Genomic DNA, 7,987 nt, shown 5'->3' with positions numbered 1-7,987 from the left:
CGTCTAGCTTGTTACGCTCGTCACGCGGCCAAAATAACGGAACTTTGAAACAGTCTACAGACCTGTTCCAAAAAGCCCTAAATTCACAACTCCTTGACGGCACAACCCTTGCGCCGTCACCAACCCTAATGCGCCAATTTCAGACCGTCAAACACACCTCGATTGTTGATTCAGTATGATTGATCAACAGGTCATTGCTTCACCATACTAATGTCGGATTCCGAAGCAAATGACCATTGATCGCTCAAAGGAAAACAACCACTTAGTGTTTGAATGAACAAAACAGAAACAGTATATCACATATACCGTACTTTGCATTAGGATTACTTATATCATATATAAGTTGATCGGTCTCAATTGCGTAACATATGGACGATCGATGTATCGCTGCTTCACCATACTAATGTCAGTATCGAAGCATAGTCAACATCAATCATCCAACTCGTACACTCATGATGCCAAGTTTAATTAATTGATTCATTCTGTCTTTTAATCATATTAATACAGAAATTAAACAGCTATCCAATTCATGGTTTCGTAAGTGGCTCTGATACCACTGAAGGAGAATTGTGGTCCAAAACGCAGCGGAAATTAAAATTTTCTCCTTTAGAGATCCTTACGAATGGTCTTGATCAGTGATAGAATATTTACCTCTTATGACGATTGAAACCTTTGGTGCAAATCTCTTGTGACGATCAAAACCTTTGATGCAGATCCACGAAGCGATCACGAATGTTGAACGATGACAACGTCTCTACTCAGTCCACACGAACGGGTTCCTTCAATCTCAGTGCTAGCTGGTACGAATGAAGGCTTTGAGTGAGAGAGAGAGAGATAGAGTGAGAGAGAAAACGAAAATAATGCAACCGCAATTTTATGCTTCTGCACAAGGGTTCTATTTATAGAACCACTTGTGTGGGCTTCAAGCTAAAAGGCCCACTTAAGTGTATTTTGGCCCATATCTTATAATATGCCCAAAATCACTTAAGCCCATGGTACCTTACCATATTTCGTATTCTACTCAAGTACACCGTACCTTACGATGTTCTATAATTCACTTAAAGGCACCGTACCTTACAGTATTCCTTAGTTACTCTATCTCTCATCAATCCGTCCTTTGTGTGTGACCCTGTAGGTTTTCGTGACGTTGACAATTATATTAAATCATGCATTTAACATAATAAACAGTGAGCGGTATCTAGCAACACATCACTGCTACCCAAGACACAAAAATGTCATGGGATCTGACAATTCCTTCTGTGATAATACTTATGTGTATAATTACCCTTTTGCCCTTATGTCTATATTGAACACAAGGCATAGACCGTGTCATTCTTGTCCAGTTCAATATTGGGCCCATAGACATTTATCCTGTTATGCAGGATGGGCAAATTCCATCTAGGTCACTCATGTCCCTCAGCATGCTTCGTGGAGTACCCATCAACTGTCTTTATGGTTATCCAGTTACGGACAATGTTGGATCAACAATAAAGCACTCGACTCTACATCTAGGATCCATAGTGGTTTCAGGTCGAAGAGTGGAATACACTATTATCACCATGAGAATAACTTATGACACTTTGCATAACTTTCTATATAGTATTCTCATAGCGGGTCAATCCGGTATAAATATTACTTCTAATATTCATACTTATGTTTAAGACTTGATAACTCTTTATCCATGATCCATGAGATATGATCATCAGTCTACAAACATAATAGTCTTAATGCTTTAATGTTATCCCACTTCACACTAAAGCTCGACTACGGATACTTTAGGAATAATGTCCTTATGTTTAATGTGTTCTCATGATTAAGTCACACTTAATACATTAAACGGACTATCTATTCCAGGGACTTTATTAATCAACCATAATAAAGAAAATGCCTTTTATTATTAATAAATAATTCGATACAAGTACCAAAAAGTATTGGCCTTTAGGGCTTACACCAACAATCATTTCCCATCAACACAACTCCACTATCAACTAATATGATTTGAGTGTCATGAAAACTCATTCTTGACTTTAGACTAAGGTAAGTTGAAATTCGTTTGTTTTTTTTAATAAATTTTATATAGAATAAAAATCAATCTGCTATTTTTTAAGTCTCCCCATAATGTAGTAACCTTCGCAGGAATGAACGATTGATACCCATGAATTTAGGCGGTATAGTTAAAACCCATAACTTTCCTAGATACCAATTATTGATCTAGTATACGTTCCTCCCACGATCACGTGTTATAGACGAAGAAATGAGAACTCGATCGATGAATCCAGACTAGCGGTGCTCGAACCAAATGAAGGGCGCTCGAACTAGTAAAGGGGCGACCCGGGAAGGACAAAGTGTATGCCTCTCGCCCTCGCCCCAAGACATTCCTCAATTATACCACTTTACTTCTCAAAAGATTTTAGCGTGTGTGTATGATTTAGCCATAGTATTTTCAGAAAAACTCTTGTGTCTTTATAAAATATTGGTCACTCAAGTAGACACAATCATACGAGCTTTCCCACTTCCTTTCTTTCATAACTCCGAAATATATATATAATTTCATAATGTAGAATATTATATAATTTTAAAATTTGTATAATAACAAAATATTTTTAAAATAATATTTGTAACACAAATCTAAAGTTCTTTTATTGATCAATTTCATAATTGTATTTATGCAAAAAATTTATGTTATTAACCATTTATTTTATTTATAATTTATTAATCATATTCATTATTTTACCATCCAATAAAATATATAATATTAATAAATATTAAATATTAAATTATAAAATGTATTAATTAATCTTTATATTTATTAATCAATTTTATTTTACTATTTAATTTTTTTAATGTTTGAGAATTTATTAACCGACTTTATTTTAATACTTATGATTTTTATTTTTTTATTTTGAAAGTTCATTAAGTAAAGTGAATTTTTTACGAAAATAACCCACTTTTTCAAGGAAATTCCCAAAATACCCCTGGTTTCAAAAAAATCCCCAAACTACCCCACTTTTAGGAGGAGTCGCCAATTGAATTGGAGACTCCTCTTAAAAATTGAATGGAGGCGCCAATTGGATTGCCCTAGCCAATCCAATTGGCGCTCCTGTGTAGGGTTTAAGAGGAGGCGCCAATTCAATTGGAGACTCCTCCTAAAATGCAATTTTTTTTGGTAAATGGTATACGTGATAGATAAATTTGATATAGGACCAATTGATATTAATAAAATTTGCCGTTTACACAAAGAAACCTAATGGTGATGACCGGGATCACCTAACCGACCTCCGGTCCCACATCCTCTAGCTACCCTAACCCGTGGCCATAACCCACATTGATGATTCGGTACCGGTGTTTGAGCATATGAGGGGCCAGGAGCGTCATTACCAACTACAGGAGAAGGTCTATTAAGGTAGTCAGACAAGTCGGCATAGTCTTCAGAATGCAACGATGGTGTACCACCGTAGCTGAGCTCATGACCCATGCCAGAGCAGTTGGGATGTGGTTGACTCATTGATGGGCGACTGGGACGGTTCAAGGGAGACATGGGTGTGAACGATGCGTCGAGGAAAGGTTGGAAAGGTTGTTGGGGTGTTTGGTAGAGATATGGTTGTTGGATGTTTTGGTTTTGTGAGGTTTGGGCTTCTTGGCTATGGTAGGAGGAGGGGCGGTTGGTGTTGAATGATCGTTGGGTGTTCTGGCTTAGGCGACTTTGGTAGGGTGATGGGGTGGGTGCGAAGCGATGTTGAGTCTCAGGTTGATGGTCAATTTGTTGGTGGTGGTATGGGATATGCTCTTGGTATTGGGGTTGGGTGTATGGAATGTTTTGGTTGTATGTTTGTGTGTTGGTTGAACGGAACGTTTGATGGACAGGGGGTTGTGTGTATCCGGTCTAACACTGTTGTTGGGGGTTTGATGTTGAGGTGTCAGGTGTGTAAGTCATATGGCGTGGGTCGTACAAGTACATATCCTCGACGATGAACTGAAAACCAACCGATTTGTACCAAGCCATATAAGTACGACTTGATTTTTCTTCAGTTGGCATGACTGCGTCAGTTAACACATGGTCATGATGGTGCTTCCATTTGCGACACTCCGATCTTGCGAAGCTTTGCCATGGATTGAAGTTCCATTGGTCGTTAACTTTGCGCATATGCCATTCTCCTAGGCTAGCTAGGGGGTCTGGGATATTTTGGGGCATACCAAACTGCAGCTTCACACGATCACTGTTGTGCATCTCCACAGTTGTGAACCGTATTATCGGTGTGCATGCAGTCCATACGGCCACGTCTTCAGTGTTGACTTGATGGTCATGATCCAAATTAAGGTATGGACACCAAATGAACTGAAATGTAAAAGAAGATTGGATTATAGTCAAGGTAGAAGAAGTTAACAAAATATAACGAAATAATTAAGTTATTTTCCTTACGTCTGTCGGTCGAAGGTGATCCAACAGGTTGCGATACTGAGTAATACAGTGTCTTGGACATCTGTTGTAACTCATACCACGTGCAGACCATCTACACCAAAAAGTCAAAAAATATTAGTTAGAGGTAATAATCTTTAAAGAAGTAAGTAAAGATATAACAATTTAAACAACTTACTTTTGTGCATACGGAAATGTGAAAGGGTTGTTATTGACGGGTGCTAGAGACAGTAGTCTTGACCAACCCCATGCTTGTAGCAAAACAGCACATCCAGAAAATGTAGATGTGTCTTTGTGTGAGTTTTTGCACAAGGAGCTATAGAGATAGGCTAGACAAGCAGATCCCCAACTGTAACTTCCTATTCTACCTACATGTCTAAGTAGAGGTAAATACATGATATGCATGCTAGAACCACTACCTTCGGGAAATAAGAACGAGCCAATTAACAGCATAATGTAACACCTAGTTTTTATTATTCGAGCATCTTCGGTAGAATACTCATAACTATTATAGTACGACTTAAGGCGTGAAAGTAGTATACCTTGACCTCTTGCGTTATCATCTAACAAATCAGTCTCCAAGAGATCCATGCAAATTGAATTCGCATAGTTGGTTTTACCATTAACAACCTTACCTTCAATGGGTAGTCCCAAAAGCATGTAGACGTCTTCTAACGTCACGGTACACTCACCGGTTGGGAACCAAAATGTGTGTGTCTCTGATCTCCATCTTTCGCATAAATCTAGAATGAATTTGTTATCTACGGACCAAGACAAAATCTTGCTTATATGACCAAAACCGACGAGTTCAACATAAGGTTGAATCATCGGGTCCATATGGACATATTCGTAGACCCGAGTTCGGAACCTTGATACATCCTATAAAAGAAAGAATAAAAAACTTGACTAAGTTGGTATGTTAAAATAAAAAGGGGTTGGTGAATATGAAATATAAAAAGTTAACAAAAGAAAAAACTTACATATGTTGCGATGTTTGCAACCGTTCCTCTATGTGATTCGCCCATTGTGAGGATAGACATTTTGTCGGGGGGTTGGTGTAGATGAAAATACAAGAAGTTGTTGTAGATGAAATTGTAGAAGAAGTATTGTAGAAGAAGTAGTGAGAGTGATGGTGTGGAAGAAGTGTTGATGAAGTGGATGTATTTATAGGCAAATGGATGGGAGCATGAAAAGTTGTGCTTGCATAGTGTCTCCACTTGAATTGGCGACCATGTACAACCTTTAAGAGGGGTTACCATTCAAATTGGTGCCTCCATAGGGACATGCACGCAAGACCTAGGTCTGATTGCTTGGTTTCGAGGTCTGAATGCATGCTTTGACAAGGTGTCTCCACTTGAATTGGCGCCCATGTGCAAGGAATAAGTGGGGGCGCCAATTCATTTGGAGTGTGTGTCTGCATGTCTGACACGTGTCTGTCCTCTCTCTTGCATGCTGAACATGTCACTTCTTAGTAGCTTGCATGGTTGACACATCATTTCGGAGTAGCTTGCATGTACGACACGTCACTTCGGAGTATCTTGCATGTGCGACACATCACTTCAAACTAGCTAGCATGTGAGACACTTCACTCCTCTATTTAAGTGTCTTACTATCAACATCCAAGACACTTCACTCACATTCATCTGCAGTAAGAAAATAGTTTTCATATGCACAATGTCATCTTCATTATTATATAGTGTCAACGTTCACTACAACGGTGAAGCATACGAGTCTGAGCTATATGGTTTTTGTTTTCGAAACACCGATACCATTAGACTCACGATCGAGAGAAATGCAACCTTCTTGCATTTGAAAAAAAGAATACAATCCTGTATAGGATCTGGTATTGTGTCAAAGATCACATATCAAAATCCAATATTTTTTGAGAATAGTCAATGCAAGTATTTCCCCCTTAAGGTACGAGACGATGAAGATGTTGAGTACATGTTTGTTAGTCATGAACATTCAGGCTGCAACTGTATTGAGTTGTACATTACTCTTCAACCATGTATACCATCTCAACAGTCTCAACTAACCAGTTTGGATGAATCTGGTGAATTTGATCCACAATGGTCAGATGACGTCAACCCAGAAGCAGAAGAAGAAGTGGACGTCGTTGATGAAGAAGAAGAGGAGACCGAGATACAGGTTGATCACATGCTGAACAACGACGATGAAGATGATGATCAACCACCACCAATACCTCCTAGTCATGTCTACAACCCGCCTCAACATATGACAAATATGGATCTGCACGACGATGAAACATCCAACAATGTTTTCTATAATCCGTATCCGAGATTAGAAGGCGAATTAAAGGCGGGAGACATGTTTCGTACCAAAGAAGAATGTGTTATGGCTATCAAAAAATTCCACATGAACAACTCTGCTGATTTTACACTGAAACACACTGATTCTAGAAGGCATGTTATTGAATGTCGTAACATGCTTTGTAAGTTTCTTTTGGATGCGTCTTACAAGAAGAAAAACGACTTTTGGGAGATTGCTTCAATAGACCCACCTCACAGTTGCATTGCAACTAACGTTGAACAAGATCACCGTAAACTAAGCGCATCGTTGATATGTCAAGACATTCTGCCGTTGGTTAATAAAGACCCATCAGTGAAGGTGAGTATAATTATATCCCATATCAGAACAACATATAATTATACTCCATCTTACAAGAAAGCCTGGATTGCGAGGACAAAGGTTGTTGAACAAGTTTTCGGCAACTGGGGGGATTCATACAAGGAATTGCCATGGTTTTTATGGGCACTAAAAACATATGTCCCAAGAACTGTGGCAATTATGGAGACATTGCCAGCGATGATGCCAGACGGAACCTGTGCTACAGGTAATATAATCTTTCCCCGTCTCTTTTGGGCATTTGACCCGTGCATCAAAGGTTTCGTATTCTGCAAACCTATTATTCAAATTGATGGCACTTGGTTATACGGAAAATACAAGGGTACTTTGCTCATGGCGGTTGCACAAGACGGCAACAACAATGTCTTTCCCATGGCCTTTGCTCTTGTTGAAGGTGAAACGGCTGGTGGGTGGGGTTTCTTTCTTCGACATCTCAGAACGCATGTGGCTCCACAAGCCAATCTCTGTTTGATTTCTGATAGACATGCTGCCATTGAGAGTGCCTACAACAACCATGACAACGGATGGCATGATCCTCCTTCTACCCATGTCTATTGCATCAGACACATTGCACAAAATTTCATGCGTGCTATAAAAGATAAGAATCTTCGTAAGAAGGTGGTGAATGATGGGTATGCTCTAACTCAACCGTCATTTCAATATTATCGTGATAAAATTAGACTGTCTAATGAAGACGCAGGGAGATGGCTAAATAACATACCAGTAGAGAAGTGGACAAAGGCATTTGACAGAGGTTGTCGATGAGGCCACATTACAACAAACCTTGTAGAATGCATGAACGAGGTATTCAAAGGAATTCGAAATCTGCCGATAACCGCCTTGGTAAGATCAACCTATTATAGGTTGGCTTCTACGTTCGCAACCAGAGGTGAAAGATGGAGTGCAGTGTTAATGTCCGGGCAA

This window comes from Lathyrus oleraceus, chromosome 4 (genome assembly GCF_024323335.1).
Source record: "Lathyrus oleraceus cultivar Zhongwan6 chromosome 4, CAAS_Psat_ZW6_1.0, whole genome shotgun sequence".
Classification (NCBI taxonomy): domain Eukaryota; kingdom Viridiplantae; phylum Streptophyta; class Magnoliopsida; order Fabales; family Fabaceae; genus Lathyrus; species Lathyrus oleraceus.
This window is presented reverse-complemented; position numbering follows the sequence as displayed.